The sequence below is a fragment of the Stegastes partitus genome, unplaced genomic scaffold, assembly GCF_000690725.1.
Source record: "Stegastes partitus isolate 25-593 unplaced genomic scaffold, Stegastes_partitus-1.0.2 Scaffold313, whole genome shotgun sequence".
NCBI lineage: Eukaryota > Metazoa > Chordata > Actinopteri > Pomacentridae > Stegastes > Stegastes partitus.
This window is the reverse complement of record NW_007578044.1, coordinates 217,500-228,346: the sequence shown is the minus strand read 5'-3', so window position 1 is coordinate 228,346 and position 10,847 is coordinate 217,500.

The following is a 10,847-nucleotide window of genomic DNA, read 5'->3' as shown; positions in this document are numbered from 1 at the left end:
GAAAAACCAATGAATAGTTAAAGGGAAGACCTGGATGTATAATGCAGATCAAGTCTATAAGAGCCAATGAGGAGGCTTAATGAAATTATAATGACCAGCTCAAGGACTGGAAACGTGCAAATAAAATACACTCCAGGATGAGTTCATTTCTCTGCACTTTTAGCTCCTCTGAGAAATGCAAGTAATCGTCTTACAACTGAATATAGTACAAACGTCATCATCGTCTGAAGTTCAGTTCCAATTTGAAGGACAAATCAAATGTTGGCCTTTGAGCTTTTGATGCTTATTTATCATCGGACGAGCAAGACCCGATCAAAAACCCGGTTTGTCACATGCCGCTCGCACTCGGGTAATCTTGTTTAGACAAAGCGTAAAAAGTGACAACCATGAGCGCGACGAGAACGACGTCGCCTTCATCAAAGCGACTCGCTGAATTATTCAATCAAATTAATGAAAGTTCATAAAAAATGCACGTCTCTGACATGGTGCCGCCTTTTTGACAGACGTATCTCAGAGAAATTAGCCGTGAAAAGCTCCTTTGAAATACTGAGAGGTCCTTCATTATTAAAGATCTCTAGGGTTTGCTCTTTGAATAGAAAAAAAAAAAAGACGTGAATTATCAAGTCTAAGTGCGGAACACATGAAGTCGTGTCTTGGCGTTGGTCGAACAAAAATCTAATTTGTTTTTGTCGTGGCGTTTAAAAAGAAACAAGCTCGACATGGATGATGTCCAAATACGTTTCTGTCATTCACGTCTGTCCTCACATAGCCTATTTATTTATTATTATTATTATTTCAAACGCTAGCTTGGTGCATTCAAGTTCAAATCCAAGCTTCTTATTTATTCCTTATGTCCAGTGAGAAGACAAGATTTTCGCATTTCATCCAGTCGTCTCTTCAATCATTCAAAAGTAAATTGATTACAGCCACTGACTCCCATGATTGACAGTAACTCTCATTGAGGTTTAAAATAGCCTGTAATAGCCTTGCAGCCGTATTCTTTTTTTTCCCATCCGTTAGAAATCAGAGCTTAGATTATGGTGAAGCCCAAACACACGGCCGACGCTGACAATACGCCGGGCTGTCCTCGAATGCTCCCGAAACTTCACAGCGAATGCAAACTACGTGAAAAGAAAAATGCAAAAGTAATCAGAGGATGTAAAACGGAAACAGCAGTTTGTTATGAATAGAAATATGATCAAATACTTGGTTGTGTTTTAAGTGAAGGCTACCGAGTTTAATTTCTTATGGAGGGACATTCATGTGGCAAATGTATTTAAAATAATAATAATAAAAAATTTTATTTGCATAGCGCTTTTCAAGACGCTTCACAGGATAAAAGCAACAAACAATAAAAGCAATTAATACAAAGTAGACAACATAGAAATACAGCAAGCAGATAAAAACAACACTAAATATTAAGATAAAGGCCTAAGTGGGGAAAGCAGAGGTGAATTTTTAGTTTAGATTTGAATATTACTGGGTCTGTGGTGTCACGGATATGTTGTAGGAGAGAGTTCCAGAGGGTGAGAGTGGCGACAGAGAAGGCCCTATCTACCCAGGTTCAGTGCTTGGTCCTGGGAATGATCAGGAGGTTGGAGTTAGCGGAGCAAAGGGTACATGAAGGGGTGTAGGGTTGGAGCATGTCTTTGTGGTAAGAGGGAGCCTGGTTATGGAGCGCTTTATGGGTTAGTAGAAGGATTTTGAATTTGATGCGGTATTTTGGAGGTTTTGGAGGATGGGGGGGTGATGTGATTTCGGGAACGGGTGTGTGAGGAGGCGGGCAGCAGAGTTTTGGATGTATTGGAGTCTATTGAGGAGGTTGGTGGTGGTTCCGAAGAGGATGCTACTAGAGTAGTCAATGTGTGAATGAGGGTTTCTGCTGCTGGGAGGGAGAGAGAGGGGCGGAGGCAGGCGATGTTTTTTAGGCGATGGAAGGCTGGTTTAGTGACAGAATTTATGTGTTGGGTGAAGGTGAGTTTAGTGTCGCCGAGGCTACGGCAATGTGGTGAGGGTGACATGGAGGAGTTATCAAATGAAAGATGGAAATCTGTGGAGGTAAGGGAATCTGGACCAATGCTGAGGATGTCGGATAATAAAATAAGGCTAGAAACGTAACAAATGCAGTTTCGTGCAATTGATTCTATGATATGTGGTATAAACACGTGTTAAATGGCTTAAAAAAAGAGTTCAGTTCAAGGGTACGGATGGCAGGAGCTTCAGTCAAAGCTGACTTAACTTGCTAATATTACGAGACGTTAGCATATTTCACATATCAGTCAAGTCCACCTTCTAGCAGGCACTTTATTATACATTCTGATCATCGATGAGCAGAAACCCAGCCAGATAACGTCGGCGGTCCTGATAAATGCACGTAGAAGGTTTGTGACACAGTGACAGAGTGGATTTCAACCAAAACCGCGATCCTTTCCCAGTGGAATAGTTAGAGGCGAGGCTAAAACTCAAGTTTCCTGCATGAAAGTCCACAGACTTAGGTTTTCTCTACTACCTCCAGCTTCCAAAAATGGGTTTGTTAGCTGCTGTAAGTGCAAAATCACGGCTGAACTGGCAGTAAAGGTGGTGAAGGCCTCCTCAAGTCCATATGCTAATGATATGTGCTAATAATAGACCATATAATGAGCAAAACTTTAATTTGTAATTGGATTTGTGAGGAACACTTTAGTTTTAAAGCAACTTAAAACTGCTGCATTACAAGGTGGCAAAATAGTCTGGCAGTAAGACCAGCGCTGTGTCACTGGTGAAAGGCTGGAACTGTGTGGCGAGTTCAAAATAATGAGCACAGGTCGTCTCTTAGCCGCCGATTTTATTTTAAAATCCAACCACTATGCTGACAAACAAAGCACAGAAATGTAATCTGGTAGCTGAAGTTTGGGGATTAAATCTCGTTATATGACACCTTTTATTTGGATTTCTTCTACTTCATCACTCGTCTGTAATCTATTGTGTGAGCTTCACATGTGCGTTACCATGTCTAACGACCACCCTGACTAATGAGCATTCAACATGCGTTCCCAGGAAAAGAAAGATTTATGCAGTTAATTTGAGCCGAACCCCGCGGAGCTGCGCCGCAACGTACCGCACACCCAATTAAGAATTCTAATTATGATGACCAACATATGGGTTCAATAGGATGCATATCCACATGTGGCGTAATGGTGTGGACGTGCGAACGCGCATAACTCAGAGACTCCCAGAGAGTCTTGTGGAGCTGCAGGCCCCGAGGCGGTGTCGGCAGAATATGTGTGCACAGCGGTCCGGCATCGGCTTCTACGAGAGGACTGCAACTATTAGCTGCATTGCGCTTACAGTGTTTTACACCTGCGTTTATTAGAGAAATGGCACTTTCTTCTCTCTTCTGATTTCTCAAGCTTTGCAGGGATTGGGTCGGTTGTGGAAAGCCTTGAACCTTAAGCCTTCCCAGCGATTGAAACGTCAAGAGCGGCTGTTTTACTGTTGCCTCCACAGGGTGACACCTCAACACCGTTCACAAATCATGACTCTTGTTTTTTTTTTTTTTGTATGTCGTAATATATTAGCGGTATGTGGGATTTTTATTAGGCTCATGTGTTCAGCAGAGCCCTCACGCTCCGGTACAGTCTATTATGTCTGAACGGTAATTAAGCTTCCCGACACGTACATGAAGAGGCTGTTGGAACGTCGCCTCGTGTTTTGTTCACCTACGGACTACACAATAGAAATATTATAAAGCTGCGGCCAAAAAATTACCACACGGTCCTCGAAAAGTAGTGATTTACAAGGTTATCCCCGCATGTTCTTATTGTACACGTCGTTCTTGTATTTTGAATATATTAGCCTTGCTTTCCCTAAGATCATTGTACCTCGCAAATATTCACATTTATATATAAACACGGGATGCCGGTTTCATTTGGGTATTTCATTTGAATAAACTTGAATTCGAGCCGCATGTGCAGCGGCTGGCATTCAGTAACAACCCCTCTGTGAATAATTATTGTCCTCAGTGAGGCGAATTTTAATTTTGTTCGCTTTGCAAAAAAAAAAAAAAAAGAGTTCCACTGTTCAATTAGATGCTTCACACACCTCCCAATAAAACGAAGGAAACAAAAGATTTAAATAGTAAGGGGATGTATTGTGTAGTTTATTCGGCTTATAGTAGGATATAGGAGGAGACGTTCCTCTGGTTAACAGACTAATAACATATTTTAGAGAGTAGGATCAACTCTCCTTCTGTTTTCTGGCCTATTTTATAGGATATTTTTTTATTTGCTACAAAACCATGATGGGTTTGACAGTTGTTGTCAGAGTTGTCATGTTCCGAGTGTGTTTTTGTCAGTCGAGTGAGTCGGGTTTGGGAATTCATTGTGTACAAAAAAACCTGATGTATTTCTTATGCAATAAAACACACTGGATCCCCAATATAGGCTGCGACTAATTAGACATCGAGGGCAGCAAATTGGCTTTTTCGAGCAGCTTCAGCAGGGGCGTGGCATGCGTTTAATTATTCGAAAGCATCCCGAAGATGCACGTCCACAAGCTGCATCCTTGTGATTGGGATCGAAACACCAATCTGAGCTTAAATAAATCCAGAAACGCTTTTCTTACTCCGCCGTTTCGAACGCCGAACAATATCAGACGAAAACAAGCGACACAACTCTTCCCGATAATTGCTCAGAAGACGGAGGATCGTAAAGGTGCCGCGTTTCCTTTTTTTAAGGGTTTAGAGCTCATTTGGGTGCAAGGCTCACGGCAAGGCAATTTTCCCGGCACCGCCAAAACCGATGAAGACATGGCTATTACGGCACCTGTGGGAGAATTCCACCCATTACCAAAATCTCATTAGCTACATCACCGCATGTTGGCAATACAATAAAATAATAATGCGCGCTCGCAAAGTTTCATTTTAATTATTCAGTGTTTGCAATAAAAGTTCTCCGCTACGTCCGATGATGTAGACCGTGGAACCTAAATGAGCTTTTCTTTTCCTGCATCTTTCCCAGAATGAGGCCTGAAAAAGAAAGTGTGGTGCATTAGAGGTTGTGGTTCCCTTTTTTCTATAAGCTGTTGTGTGCAGCAGAGAGATGGAGGTATATTTCGAGCTTCCACGAGGTATCGATCGATTGATTGATGTGCGTTTTCTATAAGGGGGATATAAGCTTTCAAGTCATGTTGACGCACAACAGATTTGACACGTTTTTGTTGAAAACTCCATCTATTGTCATTCTCCGCTGACGTTTTTTTCATTTTCGTCCGCGCAAGGTTTTATTGATCGCGGCGTGTGTTTGTTTACAGGTTGGTTGGTCGACGTTTTTTGGTCCAGGGCTGAGGCATCTCAACAACTAGTGGATGGATAAACACTTTTTCAGACGTTTATGGTCATCTGAGGGTAAATCCTGATGACGGTTCTTGTTTTTACCACCACTGGGTTGATATTTAAATCAAATCAAATCAGGTTTATTGTCATGTTGCTGTACATACACAGTAGTACAGGCAAGATGAGAGAGCGTTTCTTCAGGATTATTCAACCAGCACGTTTTGTGGAATGAACATCTGGGATAAGATACTAAACGTTCGCTCTCAATGTCTCCTGAAGGGGGCGCTGCGTCCATGTGTGCCGCCATTCGTTGAACATGCTGAACCTCTTCAGGTCCTCGTAGGTCTTCAGACACACGATGGTGTGACGATGGTGAAGCCGCAGATGCTGCCCAGAGCTGTCTGTCTGTCTGTCTGCATCCCCTCCAGCTGTCTGTCCGTCTGGGATGCTGTCATGGAGCCATGTTTCTGTTAAAGCAGACACACAGCAGTCCCTCCACTCTCTGAGGGTTTCTCTCAGCATGACGTGGGGATGCTTTTTGGTGGCAGACCCTGGAGGCCTTGTAAAGGTAGAGGGTGAAATGGAAATCCTGGAAGATGATCCCATGATCTGCTTGCTTCTGGAACCACCGTGAGGTTCACAGTTTGGGTTTTAAATGAAATATTTAACCAATGATTGGGTGTGTTGCAGTTAAATTTGGTACATAAACATCCCCTCAAAATGAAACCTGTTGACTTTGGTGATCCCCTGAAATAACGATTGTGTCCAACCCTTTAGGTTTTGACCAAACACCTAAAAAAAACAATGACGTCTTAAGCCTCAGCCTTGTTTTTTGTCCTTATTAGAATAGAATAGAACTAGAATAGAACTTTATTGATCCCTTTGGTGGAGACTTCAGGGAAATTGCTGATCTTAGCTTATCTTAGCATACATTCAAAGATTGTTATTATGGAAACTTTGGTAATTGTCATAGTTACTCCTGTCAGACCTCCAAACCAAAGAAGACAGAACCTTTTCAGTCATCGTACCCAACACTCTACGGTTCCACTTTGAATTCTGTTCCACCACCGGCAGTTTGATATGAAAACTGAAACCTAACCTTTTTATTCCCATTGCTGTTCCCATTCTTCCTGAGGTTGCTCTGGTCTCTTTTCCTGCTGTTTTGGATTGACTTGCTGCCGGATTTCATTCAGTCTTTCCCCTTTTACTCGTTTGTTTTCATAATTATACCTCCTCTTACTTGAGTTTTGTAGGATTCCTGTCACTTCCTCCATGGGTTTATATGCCCTTTTGCATGTTGCTGACTTTAGGTCTTCTCTGTCTTGTAGTTTGTGCTTTTTTTATTTCCTGCATTTCTGACTCTGGAGCTCCACCAATCAGTCCCGTGTTTATATTCTCTTGTTTGTTTCTGCTATCCTTTATCGTCACCCCACCTGGTCGAGGCAGATGGAAACCCTGCCTGAGCCTGGTTCTGCTGGAGATCTCTCTTTCTGTTCAAAGCTTCCCTCCACTGTCAACAACGTACTTCCTGTTTGGGAGTCTTTGGATTTGTTGGACTCAATATTTTTAATGGTCTTAACTTTAAGTTTTACTGTTTAATATTGTGGGTTCTAAGTTAGTCAAGTTAATTTGTGTCCTATAAACTATTCCTGGGTCTTAGCCTTTATATTTAATTTAGTCGGGTAAATTTGGGTTTTGTGTGATGCTGTAGGGTCTTAAGCATAATGTTTAAATTAGTCAAGTCAATTTGCATAATAAATAATAGTGTAGGGTCTTAACCCGAATGTTCCAACTTGTTGGGTAAATGCCAATCTTATTTCTGTCCTGGATTGGTGCAACAGCTCTTGTTTTAAATAACTGTTGACCTCATTTGACTTGAGTTAAACTTGCTAAAGCATCGTCAGTTTGAGCACACCGATGTTAGCGGTTAGCCAATCTTTCAGCTGAGTCATTTTCAATCAATCATTAATTTAGCCGCATATAAATTCTAAAATAAAGACGGCCTACAGTTAAAATACAAACAGTGGAGAGTGACGGATCGACAGAGGTCACGTCGGCTTTATTCGCCCTAAAACACATTAAATCCAAGGACTCCTCAGAAAGAAAAAGAAGTCTGTTAAATAGATATTTTTTAGAAAAGAAACTTACACACACACGTAATCACTTCTCCTTGACATCTGAAAAGAAAAGAAGATTGAAAAGATGTTTTCTATACGATGCACATTTAGGTGTTAACCAGATTCTCCGCACATTTACAAGCTGATCATCTCCCAGTAACGCATCCTGTTGTCGTCTTTTGAACTGTCACTGCTGCGATTCCTCTCGGCGGAGATAAAACAATGCAAAGGTTCTGAACAGGAAGCGCGCCCGCGTTGAGGTTCACGTCGATTCAAAGAGCTGCGTGGGAACACGACAAGGTTGTGTGCCGACACATGTGAGAGTCTCCTTGGAAGCATCGGAGAGGTAAAGCTCTCTCCTCTCTGTCATGGCAACAGTGGGGTTTAGAAACACTTAGGGACAGAAACAGTCGTGGCCTGCGATGTTAAGGTGGGATGTTTGAAGTCACAGGTGGACCGTAGGTGGCTCAGATATCGCTGAAGGTTGAGGTTTTTGCATAATCCCTCACATAAACATTTAGAACACCAACTTCTACCAATCTATACACAAACTAGAGAAGGAGTGTTTGTTTTTTCATGACAAATTGTGCTTTTTGTTCGTGTTGCACGCTCCAAGAGACGGATCTTTGGTGCGAATCTCAGAATCTCGGCAGCATTGTTTTGTGAGAAAGCAAATATATTACATTTTGCAACCAACATCGTCTACAAGGGTGCATTTACTGAGACGCTTATTTTGTTTTTTTTAAGTGAATTGTAGTTTTTTTTTACTCTTTACTTTTTGTGTGTGTTGAACAAATTAGATTGTGTTAATTAGTGAGCTTTGGAAGTGCCGGGGGAGAGAGTTTGTTTCCTTTGGACTGAGTCGGCTGGCTGCATCCCCCCGTTTCCAGTTTTTAAACTCCAATCTAAGCCAACTTCATGCTTTCTCCTGATACTTTTTTTTCCTCCTCATGTTAGTACAACAAATAAGTATCATTCTAACTTGTGATTTCTTCCAACTGCTCTTTTTTTTTTGCGATTTCATTTGAAGAAAAGTTAAAGAGTAAAAAAAAATGAACAACTATTTGTGGATTACAAAAATGGTGCAGCAACAATCTCTACATTGGAGAATTTAACACCTAATTACAGCAAACTTATTTTAAACCCTCTATAAATGCTGCAACAGCTTTACAATCTCCATTAGCGAAGGATGGAAAATACCTTTAGTTTAATTAGTCCACTAATCCTCACTTACTCATCGCCATCAAAAGAACGTTATTAAGTTGTCTGGTTTAAAAGTTAATTTATTGTTGGTTTTTTTGCCTTTATTCAGAGGAGATTGACAAGAAATCTGGCGAAAGACAGCAGGGGAATTACATGCAGCAAATGTCTGGCTGGCTGGGAGTCAAACCAGGGACTCAGCTGCTGGGGTTTTTTTTTTTTTTTTACGCCAATGTTGTGTTTCGCCCTCACTGCTCAGCCACCAGGTCGCCTGCATGCATTGTCTTGTTGCATTGCATTATCGGTACTCTGTTCTTATTAAACCTCTTTCCGTGTCTCTGGAAAGTGGTGCAGACGTTTCCATTCATCAGGTGACGGGAGGAAAAAAAGTGATTTAGAGTGATTGCTAATGTTGCTTTGCGTCTCCCAGCTGTGTTAATAAAGCAAACACATCTCACAAAACAACTTTATGGGGTAATAATGGATCAGAAACAGGGGGGCTCCCTTTGCCAGAAATCTCAACAAAAAGACTTTAAATACACGATGTTTTACATACGTTTTAATTAAAGCAAACACCAGAGAGACGAGTGTTTTCTTTCCGTACAGTACTCTTTGCTACCATTTCACGGTGAAACATGGCCGTCTTGAGGGGCTGTTTTTTTTATTAAATCATGAAACAGAAAAAACTCGCCTCCATTTTTTTTCCCTTCCCAATATGAGCGTTGCGTAAGAGGGGACCCGCTCAGGTCGCTGTGTTTTGTAGCTTCAGCAGCCTCCACACAGAGAGACCGCTGCCCTTGGCGCTCACCTCCATCAATAATTACTTGGCTTTAAAACTTGCTTTTTTTTGGAAAAAGCAGCGTTCTGTTGTTAATTTTCTCCTCCGCACGAGAAGCGTGTCAGCGGGCAGCCCGTGGTGAAATCCACTGCAACCGGGCTGATTTTCAGACAAGACTAATATGGGGGTTGAGCAGGGTGAAGGTTTAGGAGAGGAGAGTGATGACACATCAGAAAATGGCTTTACAGTAGGCTAAGTCAGCTTTGTTTGCTTTCAAATACTAAAACTTTCTTTTTTTTTTTGCATATCCCTCACCAAGTGGTGGCCTGACTTGAATGATACGGGGGTAAGTAGCCGCCAGTGGAGACGGATAAGAGCCTCTCAGAGATTGCCGGCTGAGTGAGGGGATCCCTTCTTGACGTCTAAACTTTACTGAGGCTTCGTGGCGCTGCGAGCGAATCCACTCTCGCGCACTCACAAAGCCGGCAAAAAGACAGTACTGAGACTATCTCCACAGCGGATCGTTGTGTTTTTTTGTTTTTTTACGGAGGAGAATACTGCTCCCTTGCCTGTCTTGTCACTGAAATAGGGCAGCATCAGCCTGAGTTGCTTTGAACACTCTGACATGATTTCAGGAGGCATCTTAGGGGAAACAGAAATATAAGAAATTATCTCTCGGAGGTGTCGGAACAAAGGCAAAAAAAAAACAGAAGAAGAGAGTTGCTCTGGAGCATAACTATTTTCAGCTGCACATCGGTTGACTGTTGTCAGCGGCTAACTGCGATGTACAGACCTGCCCGCCAGCATAAACACAACATGACGGCCATTACAGGTAGAAAGCCGATTCCGTCTCCTCGCAGGAATACGAGATTTTTTTTGAACGCTTTCCCAGAGTCTCATGACATACTTCCAAATTTAAAGTTTCGTAGCAACGTGTTGATATTTTATTTTTCTGTCCGGCGGTTTTCATGCTTATTTATTGAGAAGTCTTTTTTTTTTTATGTGTGTTTGGAGTTATATGCACTGAATAATACATGTAGAAATTCCGGTTAATACATCGGTTATAGGTTAATAAAGAGGTACAGTGAATTATATTTGTGCTCTTAATTGCATATGCATTTAATTTTTTATCAAGAGAGAAGAAAGAGATTAGTTTTTGCTCCATTCTCATCAGTTGGGGGTAATTTTTTATTTTATTTGTGGTGTTTTTTCATTAATAAAACAGACTAAAACAATATTAACTAATTTCACAACAGTTATTTTGATTAGGATTCTGTAAGAACGTTATTTTGATTTAGCTTGTGCCTACAGGGCCGCATGCCGTTTGAGGTTTTACTGTAAATTAGTCTTTAATTAGCGAAGCCAAATGAGGATGACATCAGGATGCTCCTGTAGCCTACGGGGTGACGCCGTCCACCAATCGCAGCATCCGCACTTCCGA